This window comes from Mustela nigripes, chromosome 9, assembly GCF_022355385.1.
Source record: "Mustela nigripes isolate SB6536 chromosome 9, MUSNIG.SB6536, whole genome shotgun sequence".
NCBI classification, from domain to species: Eukaryota; Metazoa; Chordata; class Mammalia; order Carnivora; family Mustelidae; genus Mustela; species Mustela nigripes.
In genome coordinates, this window is record NC_081565.1 from 85,569,463 (window position 1) to 85,583,989 (window position 14,527).

General features: G+C 45.6%; 1 protein-coding gene across 3 annotated transcripts in view; it reads right to left on the bottom strand.

The window, feature by feature from the left end:
- The window catches only part of GLIS3 (GLIS family zinc finger 3), a 438,277-nt gene extending 429,387 nt beyond the window's left edge, over positions 1-8,890 (bottom strand). For 2 of the 3 annotated variants that reach the window (XM_059411960.1, XM_059411958.1), the window contains exon 1: positions 8,378-8,886. The gene's annotated coding sequence lies outside the window, so the exon portion shown is untranslated. Of the gene's footprint in view, positions 1-8,377 lie in introns of all 3 variants that reach the window. The other variant, XM_059411957.1, reaches the window with a different exon arrangement.
- Positions 8,891-14,527: the final 5,637 nt, after the last annotated feature.

A 14,527-nucleotide genomic window follows, 5' to 3' on the forward strand; every position in this document is an offset into this window, starting at 1 on the left:
TCATTTTATTGGCAACAATATAAACACGGCTATATTAGATGAAACCAATAAATCAAAATTATTCGTCTGCAATTTTAACCAGAGGAAAGTGCAAACATGCGCCTGTGAAGCAGGACGGTATTATAGAGGAAATGCACTGGCCGTGTACAGTGCCGTGTCTCTAAGTTGAAAGGGAGTGTGCTATGTTATGATAAAGTCATCCACAACAAAGTGGAACTGATCATTTCTGTGGCTTCATAACTTTATTTGGTGAGACTGACAGATTCACAGACGTTACAACAGAAGTTACAGGGAAACAGGGCTGGGTGGGATACTTCCACAGTAGTGGGACATTGAGCACAAACTCCAAAGGCTACACCTGGTAGTTACCACGTATGGATTAAACAGTCATGTAGGTACTACCCAGGTCTGATGCCAGAAATGCTAAGAATGTTAACATACTTATTCTGAACACTAAGATGTACACACATTATTCAAGCAATATAATCACCAATAAAGTACAATCTTACAAATCAAAGAGGTTTAGGGCTGAGTTATATCAATTACAAAAATGTAGACAAATCACTATTCCCTCCAGGGATTCAAGGCCATTCTTTCAAAGACCACTCAGAAAAGATAATATAATGCACATTATGGATCCCATCAAATAGAGTTTCTGATGGACTTAGCTGTGGATTTCAACCACAGCTTTCTAGAGATATACACATTTTAATTTTTATATTTTATAAAATTTTCTCAATGAAAATAATCTTCCCTCAGTAGGGAGTAAGACATCTGGCAGTGCCCTTTTAAATTGAAGTTAATGGCTCTGAGATGCTGAACGCTGCAGGCAGTAAATATGGTCAAAGGAAAGAAAGGCAAGAGTTAAGGGGAAAAGGGACAGAAGTCGGAGAAAAAGAAGATCGAGTCCAATTCAGGAATCTAGTCTCTAAGTCAGCCAATCCTAACTGAAAAATCAGAGCAGAATTGACAACCTGCCACGCAAAGGCCGTGATTACAGACTGCTAAAAGAAATTCCGTGTCTTCAGGAAAATACTACCAGAGGGCAATATTAAAAATTCAGTAACCTCTCTTAGAATCTGTTCGCCATACTTTAATCCATCTATACAACTCTCAGACCACCCCCTAGCTTACCGAATGTCACTAATTTTAGTAGTAATTACCTACAAATGTTTCATTTACTTTGCCTCAATCATTAACTCATCAATGAGTACAGAAAGTTCTAGGAATCTGTGACCCTATCACCAAGGGCAGGGAGAGGGGAATAATTAGGACTGTAAGAAATCACACAAAATGAGAATGTACTTGGAACCAAAAAAATTTTTAAGACAAACATAGATATGTTCAGAAAGGTAACCATGCATGGCCCTAAGTTCCTAGATCTATGTTTAACAAAGGGCTCTTTTTAAAGCAGTGTTTCTCACACTGGTTGCAATCTGTTGGTAGGCACTGAAATCAATTATTCAATGGAAAACATGTTTTTTAATGAAATAGAACTGACTAGAACAAAATAGAAGCTTCCAGAGTACATCAACTGTATTAATGGTTAAGTACTATTTTGTTTCAGTTACTTGTGAGTGTACATGTCTGTATATCTTCAATGTATATAGTGTATATTGGGTAAGATGAAAAATAGGTTTTATGGTGAGTTACAGTCAAAAAGGTATAAAAATCACTGTTACAAAAGCATGCCCAGGCACCTAACAAAAAGAAAAGGTGCAGGTATAGACAGAGTTGAACCAAAGTAAAACAAATATCAAAATACAGCTGTAATGAGCAAAGGATCTAAAAGCTCATCATTTTTATCTTTATAAAACACAATGATTCACCAGTACAAAGGTATCATTCTACCACTGCTTTCTTTTCACTGTGCATTCGACTCAATGAATATCACTAATCACTTGTGCTCTATAAACATCAAAAATCAACCAACTAACAGAATTAGGATCAAAACAACCCACAGTGGTAGTGATTCCTCATTGCAGAAGGTAGAGGACCTTCCCTGAAAGAGAATCTCCTTCTTACAATGCTAAGGGGGGACTGAGTTTTTCAAAATGTGTTCTTAATATGAGTTAACCATCAGATCCAATGAAGAGGAATTTGAAATGGAAAAATGAACACATTCCTTATGATGTCACCACTGAATTAATTACCTGAATTGCAAAGAGGGAACTCCACGCGGCCATGGTTTGAGACACAAAGGCCTCTTCAGAAATATAAAAGAGTAACTGGCTTTTCTTTCAAAAACAAGACAACCTCCAGCCTCATATGAGGAGATACATATGTAGCGAAATACGTCAAATGCCAAGTGCATTCTTTGTCATTTTTCATTTACAGATGACTACGTGGTCCGTATGAATAACTATTTACAGAGGTAAAGATCACAACCCTTTCAAACAGGTAATAAATAACTACTTAGAGGAGATTCTAGAAATAAAATTGACTTCATCACTCATTAAACCAAATATTCAAGCATATTAATGTGTCCCGCATCACATGTATAACTGAGTGATTATTTCCTTCAGTGTAGTTATTACTTAAAAGTGACCAATAAAACTATTTTTAGGGTTAATAGACAAAAGTTTTACACAAGTTAAATTATGTTCACTGACATCACTGCAGAAGTATGAACATTCACAACAATGACTAGGCTTTAAGCAACATGACAACATATTTATAGGAAGAAAGAAAGGAAGGAAAGAAAAGAAAAGAAAGAAAGAAAGAAAGAAAGAAAATGAACAAGAAAGCAAGAGAGAGAGAAAGAGAAGAGAAGAGAGAAAGAAGGAAAAGATAGGAAAGAAAGGAAGAAAGGGGAAAAAAGGAAACATCAACATGAATGACTCAGTCAAGTTACAGAAAGAAGTGGAATCCACTGGTCATGCTGGAAAGGTTGGGAAAACATTAATCCATTTCTTCACACACAAGAATAACAAGAATTCATACATAGCCCTGGCATCTGATTAGTTTTCTGCGTACAGTATTCAGCAGGCCTAGAAATGAAACTTCGGGAATAACTGATATTTAGAAAATCTGATCTTGAAGAAGAAAAAGAAAGGAAAAAAGTCTGATCTCTTTACCAAGGCCCCCGGGACAGGGTCCGGTCTGGCGCTGTAACCCTATCTCCCCATCTGCAGTGCAGCAAGGCCTGCTGCACCTGAAGGAATGTGCAGTTGTTCCCATGCTTGGCCTTGAGGAGATCACATCAGACGAGAATGGCCCCATCAGCTTTCTTCAAGTCTGCTCTCAACCACTTACAGCTCCCATGATTCCAGTTTTAGAGACAAATCCCCTGATTTTGTTCCCATAGTGGAACTTAACTGGATCCTTGTTTCTGCTCATCCTATAATATTGTCTTAGAGTCTACATGGGTGGTCTTTCCCCTTCTTCCTTGTTTTGTCCCCCTTTTCCCCAAATCCAAATCCTACTTACCCTCCAGGTCCACCCCAGATACCCACTTTAGGCCTTCCCTGATCCTCTCTTAATATCTGTATCTATTTGCAAAATGGTTAGAATCACACTATTATACATAGTTCATGGGATTATAAAATATTAAATGAGATCAAGTATGTTACTTGCTTAACATAGCACTTGACACATAGAAGAACCCAATAAATGTTAACTATTTTATTCAAAATCCCTCTCTTACAGCATTCATAACTTTCTACATTGTCTTATAGTTCTGTCTGTGTTTCACCTCCCTGCCTAAATTGTAATGACAACACAATTAGGGGCCCTAATTTACCTTTGAACTGTCACCGGTCCTTATATGTACATAGATGATTTTATATTATAACTATATACTTACATTTTCATACTACATGTATGGATTTTTATATTATATTTATATATTATGTGCACTTATTATACTTATACTGTACTACTCATTTATACTGAAAAAATGTGGGATCGATAAAATATATAATTATGTATTTATAACCTATATTTATCATTTATTGCCCAAATAAGCCCAGTACAATAAGGTGTAACTGTATGATCACAAATCCCCCACTCTGTGTCCTGCGGAGCCAGTTAAATCATGTTCCGCAGTTCATTCCTTTCTCTGACAGGAGAAAGTAGCACAGACACTACAGCATTCTTCTAAGCCTTCTGGCCTTTATCGTGATATACTCATGAACCATGAAAAATCGTAGGTCAAAGCTGGAAAACAAACACAGTCACTTCAGTATGGAGACCAGGCACTTCTTTTGGTTGGGGATTGGTGGCCCTAGCACAGGGGCTGTCAAATGCACTTGGAATAGTCATGGAGGAAGGAGCCCCTTGGTATTCTCCTTGCTCATCCCACACTGGCTTCATGCTGGACATTTTACTCTTGTCTGCTATGCCCCTATCAGACCATCATTAGCAGAGAAAGTATAGCTTGTTTTGTCAGTGTTCTCTTTCATTCTATCGTATTAAGTAATGCCTGATGAACCAACTTCTGCAAGCTAAACTATTCCCACCATGTTTAAAGGGAAATCCAAATTATTTGACCTATTAGAAGGTTGTTACATCAGCGAAAGAAGCCAGATGCAAGACTATATATTGAATTATTCCACTCATATTAGGTATTTTTTTAAAACAGGCTAAACTAATATATCTGTTAGAAGTCAAGGCAGTGTTTATTGTGGGGGTGGGGGGAACATAGTGAGTGGGAGGGTGTATGTGAGAGGTATGTGGAGTGTTGGTAATGTTCTATTTCTTGATCTGGATGCCAGTTAATCAGTTGCATTTACCTTGTGAAAATTCATAAAACTTGAGATATGTGTACTTTTCTGTATGGATATTTTATTTCGGCTCAATAAAAAAATTGGGTTTTGTGTTAAGTCTGCCTGAAGTAAATGGAAAACTTGGAACATGGGCATCTTCTTATCAAACTACATGTTAGAGTCATTTCAAGATTTTCTCACATGTCTCATCCTCCAGGAATGAGTAAGGCAGTACAATTTCCTGTGCTCCATTTATTTATTTTTTAATTTTATTTTCAATCTTAATTAAGTCTATGAAGCAACCAAACTTAGTGGAAAGTCCTGTATTTCCACCTTCTTTATAATATCCTCTACAGAAAATAATTATAAAAAACATAGAAAATTACTTCTCCAGGGAAGAGAATGTGCACAGGATGCCACTTCCTGAATTATCACCTTCAAGAAGTACTTCATCTCTATTCGAGAAGAATTACAAATTAACATTTCAAATCCAGAGATCAATACCTACAATATGAGAGGGACAAAAGTAAAAAGAATGTCCTCAGGCTTAATTTAGTAGCAAGAAAGAACACGGCGAGAAAAAAAGACTGAGAACACTCAGCTCTCTTTTGAAACAATGGAAGACCACTTTCTGCCATATGAATGAAGACAGGACTGGTACCAAATACTAGTTTGCTATTGTTTCACCTCCCCCATCCTGCCTATTTGCGGCCAAGAGGAATTTCACCCACTCGCTGAACCTCAGGGTCTACCCCACCCCCCAAAATTCGCTTCTCCTATTTGGAATGATTATTACTTCCAAGCAAACCAACAGACCCCAGGTATTCCATCTCTGACAAACTAACTACTATTAAGGAACTTGGGTAGGCTCAGGGATCCGAGAAAAGATATCCTCTCACAGCTGGCCTAAGGTGAACTAGGAAGAGAGGAAGTTACAGCAGCACTTAGACTGAACTACTCATACTCAAGAACTGTTGAGTCCTCTGAGCAACAAAAGAAAAGAATCCAATTACCAATAAGGAAAAGGGTTTTGAAAGGAATTGGAAAAGAAATGTCCCCTACTCTTCGTTTCAAAGGCAGTGGCTGGTCCTGTGGGGCTGCCATAGACAACTAGTGAAAACATCTGAAAATTGGAGCGCACGTACATGTGATCCGCAACCTTCGGCATGTTCCCAGTTGCAACAATAACGTAATACCACACACTCCTGTCTCTACATGGAGGCAAGCTCTCCCCCAGCCCTCCCGTGGGCAGATCCTTTTTCTGCAAAACTTCGCAGGTTTCACCAAGGAAGCAAAATTAGAGGAGGGAGAAGATGAGGAATGAGAGGATTAAAACCAAACAAATCAATTTTATATTAAAAAAAGAAATAGGCTTCCCAGTTTAGTGTAAAAGGGTAGTCTAGTGGAGATGGGGACACAGGGGAAAACGGATGTCTGGCTAACTCCCAAGGCAGAAATCATGACTCATCAAAGCTTTCAGTGGGGACATAAGACTTCACATTTGTCTTGAGTTCACCTTCACGCCAAGAAATGCTCTCTGCACTGGAAACTGGGAAACTTGAGTGTGTGCCCGGCATCTGTGACAACTGGCTATGAAGGCTTGGACGGAGCCCTAAAAGTCTCTGGGTTCTGGGTCTCCTCGTCCATAGGTGATCTCCAAGGTCCCTGCTAGCTTGAACAGCCTAAACTTGGTATTCCCAGCTCCCATAGCCTAAAGGGAACTGATCCGCTGGGGGGAGCTACAGGATGTCCCTCTCCTCGGAAACTGCAGCACTCCACCCCCCCTCCCGGCCCAAACTCTGGGGAGATACTGATGTTCTGGAAGTAGGTGGGGAGAGGGTGCAAAGCCCATTTCTCCCTTAAAAGGGGGTGGCAGTTGCAAGAGTCCAGTCCCAACAGACGCTACTCCCTGCCATTCCGGAAGTACCCTCCACGCGCAGCCCCTGCCCCCGGGTTTAGATGCTCCCGAGAGGAGGGCCTCCAGAACCCCGCGCAGCCTAGCCGACTACAGAGCAGAAGGGCAGGGGGCTCTCCAGGCCGGGGGAGGGCTTGAGAGATCTGGAGAGGTGCTGGGGACTCGCCGGGCGGAGAGACACGCTGGGGCAGGGCAGGAGAAGGGCAGCCCTTATCAGCTCCCGACCCCCGACCCCCCCTCCGCCCGCGTTGGGCCCGCAGAGGTCCCGGCCGGGGGCATTAAGCTCCACCGCACCGAGCGAGGGGCGGGTCTGAGGGCGGAGGCGAAAGGGCCGGGCTGGGGCGCTCTGCTGCGACCCTGTCACTCGCCGGCCGCCTCTGACCCTAACCCTCCGCCCGGTCCGCGAGCTAGCGCAGCAAAACAAAACAAACTCGTGCCGGTTTCCTGTTGTGCAACCCAGTCCTGAGTAAGTCGGGCCGAAAGGGCGCCGCCGCTAGCCCACGGCTGGAAAACCCAAGCGGCGGGGACCAGCGCACTGCCCTGCCCGGCCCGAGCTGGGGTTCGGGGGTCGCCGCGGCTCGGAGCTCGCATCAAGCTCGTGTCTAAGCCCTCGGGTCTCCTTTTGCTTCTTGCCTCCCAAACACCCCCCAACAAGTCGAGGGCGCGACCCAGGAAGCCAGAAACCACCTTTCCCAAAGCTTCTCCCTCCAGGTACCTAATTGAATCATCCATAGGATGACAAATCCATCGGGGCCAAGTTTTCCAGACACTTGGGTAACTTCCTCGTCCCCGAGGTGACTTGTCAGCTCCAGTGAGTAACTTGGAAGTGTCGCTTGGGGCAAGGTGTGTGTCTAGGCGAGAGCCGGCTGCTCACTCACGCTTTCCGGAGAGCGGCCCGGACTGACTTCAAAATACACACGGGGTCATTTACAGCGACTGCAGCCGCGAGCAGGACAGAGCACCCGAGACTGAGACATTTTCCAAACAGTGCTGACATTTTGTCGGGCCCCATAAAATGTAAACGCGAAGTGACGAACCCAGTGGGGAGTGTGAGCGTCTGCGGATGTCTGCGCACTCCGCGGCGTGGGAGGTTGTAGTTACAGACCTGGCGGCTGCGGGTCACAGAACCTCTCCCAGCGACAAGCCGGCGGACCCCCAACCCAAGGACCGTCCGGAGCAATGGGGACATTGTCTTTGGTGAGGTGGTAGGCATGAAAAACACCCTTAGCGGAGCTCCACAAACACGTGGAATTGGAAAACGCAACTACAGCCCCGTGTGCGCGCGGGACCTCACGTCACCCCATCAATTCCCTCTTCTCCCAAGTTTCCCTTCAGTTGGGACTCCCGGGTGGCGTGCGGGACATGCCCCCTGCGTCCTGCAACTTGCCTTGATTGTGTGGCCCTGTAGCCCCTGTTGTTTAAAAGAAAAACCCAAAACAAAAACTCTTCCTAATTAAAGAAACTTGAATCCCTGGTCGACTTCCTTTCCGTCTTCCACACTCAGGGCTCTTAGGCAACTGACAACAACAGGGCTGGGTTCCTAACCCAGGGTTGCTATCTCAACAAACAGCGCTTTTAGAAAATCTGGGGCTGGGGGTACGCTTCGCCTTAAACCCGCGCAAACGCCACTGGCTCGGCGTGGAAAACTAGTTCTGATCCCTAGTTTGTGTCTCGGAGCGTTAACTCCCCCCCTCTTTCAAGCACCGGTTTCTCCCGTCTCTCGCCTGCGAGCAAAGTTCCTATGGTCTCCACTTACCAGGTAACCCGGATTTCCACAACAAAGCCAGGCGTGCGGGTCCCTTCCCCGGCCCGCCGGCGAGTGACAGCGGCGGCCAGCGCTGGCGAGGAGTAACTTGGGGCTCCAGCCCTTCAGAGCGCTGCGCGGGTTCTGCCTCCTTCGGAAATGAAAACTCTCATCCAAGCCGGGGGACGGAGCGCGGAAACCCGGCCCAAGTGCCGTGTGTGTGTGTGTGTGTGTGTGTGTGCGCGCGCGCGCGCGCGTGTGCGAGGGCAGCGGCGGCAGGGGGAGGAGGAGGCAGAGGGGGGGTGGCTGGACCCTCGGCATCAGCTCATTCTCCCCCCACACACATACACGTACACACGCAAATGTTTTTTAAAAAGTTGAGTTTCGACTTTGTGCCTCGCCTGTCCTGCTCATCCTCGCCCTGAGCCGGGATGCGTCTGGGGGCCGGTGCGGGATGCTGGCTAATTGCTTTCCGCGGGTTCCGCTGGGGGAGCGCCGGTGCGAGCCTGGACGGCTGCGGCGGGCGGGGGGCGGGGGGGGGGGCGGGGCGGGGGGGGGCAACACTCTGGGCCCTGGCGCCGGTGCCCTTGCGCGCCGCGCTCTGGGCTGCATGGGCGGCGCAGTGTGGACGCGGCTGCAGAGGGAGGGAGGAGAGAGGGGGAGAAGAGAGGGAGGGGTGAGGGGGAGAAAGGGGGGAGGGAGGGAGGGAGGCGGCCCCGAGAGGAGGGGGGATGGGAGAGCGGCCGCGGGGGCCGGCCCGTAGCCGGCGGCGGCCGGCGGGCGCGCCGGGGGGGGGGGGGGAAGGGGGGGGGGGCGGGCTCGCGGGTCACCGGGCTGGCCGGTCCGATGGCCGCGCTCCTGCCTCCCGTCCACGCATTCACACACACACACACACACTCGTTCCCGTGTGCCAGGGGGGTTAGGAGCTCCAGCCCAGGGGGACGGCAGGGAGACACTCTGCCTTCTTTCTCGGGCCCTATTTGGTAAACCGGCTTTTTTTTTTTTTTTTTTCCACTTGAAAAAGTATCCACATTTCGACAGGATCTGATGTCAAATAGTAAAGAACAAGCGGGGGAAAAATACCCAATCGTAAAATTCAGAAAGAAAAACTTTTTAGAAGTGGGAAATGCCAAGAGTCTTTCTGATCTACCGGGTTACAGGAACGTAACTTCGGAAAATGGCTAGGTGAAGCACAGGAGTTGCCTTTGGCATCTCTTCTAAGTACAAGCAGAGAAGAAATGAAAATGTTACCTGAACAGAAACTCTAAAAACAGACTGTTAGGGTCGGAGGCAAACTCCGTGCAGGGACAGCAACCATACAGTGACACGGGGGCGCTTGCTCCGAAGAAGTCAACATCCTCACCTTCGTACCCCACTTCACTGTGACCCCAGCCCTTCTGCTTGGGTTGCTCAGAGCCTTCCCGCCGCCGTCCCCGGAAGGCCAGCTCTTAGTGGTTCCCCACACGCACCGCTGCAGATGCACAGACTTCCATCCTGGGAACCGATGCACAGGAAGCACAAATACCCTCTTGTCAGGCCTTTCTATAGGGACCTGTAGACTTCATCTCTCCCGGCGGCTCAGTCAGTTAAGCAACCAACTCTTTTTTTTCTGCTCAGGTCATGATCTCAGGCCAGTGCGATCAAGCCAACCACCTCTCCACACTGGGCCTAGAGTCTACTTAAGATTCTCTCACTCTCTTTCACTCACTCTCTCTTTCCATCTCTTAAAAAAAAAGAATTCTACCAGTCCTTATATTCTATTCTAAGGGCTTTCACTCAAATATAAATTAGCATTCCTGTTAGCAAAAGAGAAGCCCTCAAGTACAAAAATGACCCCCCCCCCCAAAAAAAAGTGTTATTAATAATTTTCATTTATCTTACTTCAGAAAGAATATTACTAGAGTGGGTCTGTATCCAAAATATTGACATCACAGACAAAAGTCCATTTTCACAATACTTCTTATGTCTTGTTCTGGTCTGCTTTTCAAGACTGCCTTTGGGGAAGACATATTTTCCTCTCTCAAAGACACAAACTCATCAGAATATTAATCATCAGCGTATCTGTCAGCAGAAGTGGAGGGAGGGAAATAAATTTATAAGTGCTTAGGATATGTCATTCTGTCAATTTTCCAGTTTCTTTCTCTGTTCTTCATCTCCTTTTAAATACAAGTATCCAAGCCCAAGACGGCAATAGATGGGTTCAACCACACACAAGAAAAGACTCATAAAATGAAGCATGCAGCAACATCACAAAAACAAAGAAACCAAGTGGTGGAAGTTGCTATGACTATTCCGTTGTGGCTAGTTATTGCAACATGCCTGACATTCACAGAAAAACTCTTCCTCATTAACTCCAGCCTTCAGGAACAGAGCAAGTTGGGAACACTGACTCTCTAATGTGTCTCGGGAAATTCTTTTCATCCAGAATCTTGTGCTGTACCCAAGAATTCCCAGGAACAAGACAAGCCTGAGTGGAAGCTCCAAAACACCAATCTACCATCTCTCAAATATTATTTTAAATACGATGGTTTTCATGCATGAAATGATATCCTAGGGGCTTGAAGAAGCTTCCAGAGCTTCCCACTTGATAGGAAGAGCTTAGCTGGAAGAGAAAAATAGTATGCTACACCCTACTTTAATCAATGGCTCATGGAAATAAAACACTGGGAAAACTATGAGTCATCAACCTGGAGATCCCCAAAATTCTCTTCACTTAGAGGAGCCCTAGGATGGGAATGGCATTCTTTATTTAGTTGGGATTTGCATGAGCCTCTAACATTCCTAAGACCTTTACCACTAACCAGGTACAGTAACTTCACTTGACTTTTTGTGTGTGTGTCCAGGAATGCAGATCTGCAATGTCCTTACATTCCATGGGCTATAGTAAAAATGCTACATTCCCAATAAAACCCTCGAGTGACTCAGAATGAGATCGGCACCTCTTCTAGACTAAATTGGTCAGCGGGGGTGGGGGAAGGGAGACTAAGAAATGGTGGGAAAGGAAACAGTGTAGTTCAGAAATGACATTCTCCCTTCCCCATAAGCTCTCCATCATGCTTAGGACTCAGGCCCTGGCAGCCTTGTAGCCGGAGGTGGGAAGTGCAGTCTCCTTGCTATCTTCCCTCTCTGGAGCTGTCGGCTGTGTGTATCTTAACCGCTGACTCAGGGCAGCTGACTCAGCAGACAGAGCCCTCCTGCCAGCTCAAGTCCAGTTCTCATTCACTGGAGAAATATTCAGTGAGGACCGACTCTGTCCCAGGACAGGGCAGCGGGTGTGTGTGTGTGTGTGTGTGTGTGTTTGTGTGTGTGTGTAAAGGAATTAGCACTTGTAGGCACTGCACAAGGGAAGAGGTCACAGAAAGCATTCTGCCCAGGGCTGGGGATGTAGCAAACCCTCAAGAATGCTGGCTCTGCGCATGGCACCTTATCCCAGCAAGCATATGAATAGCGTGGAGGGTCTCCTACATGGAAGCAAGGAAGCTGACGCTCAGTGAAGAGTTAAAGAGAGGGACAGGCAGGGCTAGGTTTGCCAGTCTTGAAGCCCCAAGTCCTTGCCACATTGCTCTTCTACAAAGTAATACCGCGTGTTCTCTGAATGTTCGCAAAGTACACTGCAAGTGTATGAAGGCATCTTGTGATCAGTGTCAGATAAGCACAACGGAGTGTGGAGGAGGTGGGCATCGCTTCCTACTACACACCACATGCAGGGGCTTGGCTGTTTCAGCCGGACTTTAAAGAAGGGACAGAGAACTGCTAAGAGAAGAAGACCACTGCAGGTGGAAGGAGCAGCCACAGAAAGGCACCAAAGCAGAGATTCCGTGTACCGGCTCACACCAAGCAAGAGCACAAAACAGTACCCCCACAGCAACAGCCCCGGAACACAGTGGACTCGGGGAGGGAACATCCTAACTATTGTTTGTGTCCGCCTGAGTGATCTGACAGTAAACCTTTACAAACTTGCCAAAAAAGAACATGATCAGATTCCTACTCCTGTAAAATGTCTATAGAGAAAAACAAGTTTTAACCCCCAAATGCAGGTAAGTTGAACTAACAGCACCAGTGATAGCATGCCTAGCAATCTCTCTCTCACACACACATACACACGTGTGTGCGCCTGTGCGCGCACACACACACGGGGGTTGGCAAGAGTCCAGTTATGTAGAAATGCTGTGGAAAAAGTCAGTGTTTGCCAACTTAAAGAGGGGAAATAAATGTGTCAGATGGAAACTTTCCATTTTACCTTCCTAAGTGAATAGTACAGATAGTGGAATGTTATCAGTGCTTGATACCCTAATAAAACATTTAAGTTGATCTTTCAACTAATTTTGCCACAAGTGTGGTCAGCTCAGACTCTCCTGCTTCCACAGCACTGACGCAATTTTTTAAAATTGTTATTTACACCCATTACATTCAGAGCATCATACCTCTTTTCCTTTCTGAGGCTGAAACTATAACTCAAAGTCTAAAATGTATCATTCCTTCGGCAACTGACCAAAATCTGAAATATTTTACTCAATGCAATGCCTCTTCATCTTTTTTGTCGGGGGGGGGGCCATAAAATTTTTCTTCCTATTTTATACAAACCCGATTGGCATGCATCTTGTGTTCTACAAAGTTTGGCAAGGTATTTCTTGACCTACTACTAATGTATATCTACAAAGAGTTTACCAAAATTAAAAAAAAAAAAAAAGTTCATGGACATCTACAACATTCCACGGGCAGCCAGTCTCTTACTATTTACCACTCAGCATCCATACTGGTCACTTCTATATGGTACATAATATAAAATTAATTACCCCTTCATAATGCTATCTGTCCCTAACTTGCCTTCTCGAAGTCCCTTCTCATAGGGAGAATGGACGCTTCTTCACAAGCCTTTTGTGGCCTAGCAATACAGCTGGGCACTAGTAAGTAATTAATGCTAAGTGAGTGAATGAATGAATGAGGAAAGGACATTTTTTTTTCTGCTTTGAGGGGTGGGGAAGAGCACGAAGGACTGTCTTTACCCATGGATGTGATCATTCCAATACTCCCAAAGAGTCCAAACACCTGACATTCTCTTTCTGGGCCCCGAGACGCATCGTTGTAAACAGAAGGTTCTTACTTCTTGGGGAAGAGCACTGTCTAAGCACTGTTTATCATCAGGAGGGGAAGCCTCCTCCCTCTCTTCCTCCTCCACGGCCCCAGCGATCTTCCCCCAACTGACACCCCACTCCTCTACTGCCACACCACACTAGGTCATTTGCATCACATCCTGAATTCTACCAACATATTGAGACGAAAAAAGAAGGAAAATATAGAATGAGAGTGCAAGGAGGAAAGTGATTTTTTAAAAAAGGAAGAGGAGGCTGGGGTGCTGGCCGGCTCAGTTGGCTGTGTGTCAGACTCTTGGTTTTGGCTCAGGTCATGATCTCAGGGTTGTGGGATCGAGCCCCGCATCAAGCTCCGTGCTCAGTGGGGCATCTGCTTGTCCCTCTCTCCCCTCCTCTGCCCCTCCCTGCATATGCGTGCTTTCTCTGTTTCTCTCTCTCAAATAGATAAATAAAAACCTTGTTTTTGAAAAAAATAAGTAAAAAATAAAACCAGGAAGCGAGGAAGGGAAGACAACATTAGGACATCATCAAGATAAGTGAGAACAATGAGTAAGTTGTGGATAGAATTAGGCTCTGGGGAAAAAAAAAAAAAAAAGTGACCCAGTGGCTTTTTGGACTCTTCCCCAGTCACCTCAAATTCTAAATAGACCTGTCTGCAAGGGAGTTTGAATGCATCTGGAAATTGTCTACAAATTCTAAGGCCTCATGATGCTGAAATACTCGGGACGTTTCCATAAACACTCCGATCCCCCTTTTGACCATGTAGAGGACGGGGGAGGATGGTTTTATTGTCCATCAGACAAATGACCAACTGCCCCCATAGGAGACACGCCCTCGGCAAAGCATTGATGCCCTTCAGGTTGGAACACTGTTCTAAGTTCATTGCCTGCATTAGTTCCCTTAATTCTCATGACATCCCAATGAGGTGAGATTTAGCACAAGTTCTATTTTACAAATGAAGAAACAGAGGCAGAGAGAAGTAGGTTATATTTGCAGCATTACTCAGCTTGTGGGGGAATGACCAGGATTCCAGGAGAAATGTTCTCCCACATTAACCATTCCTCTACTA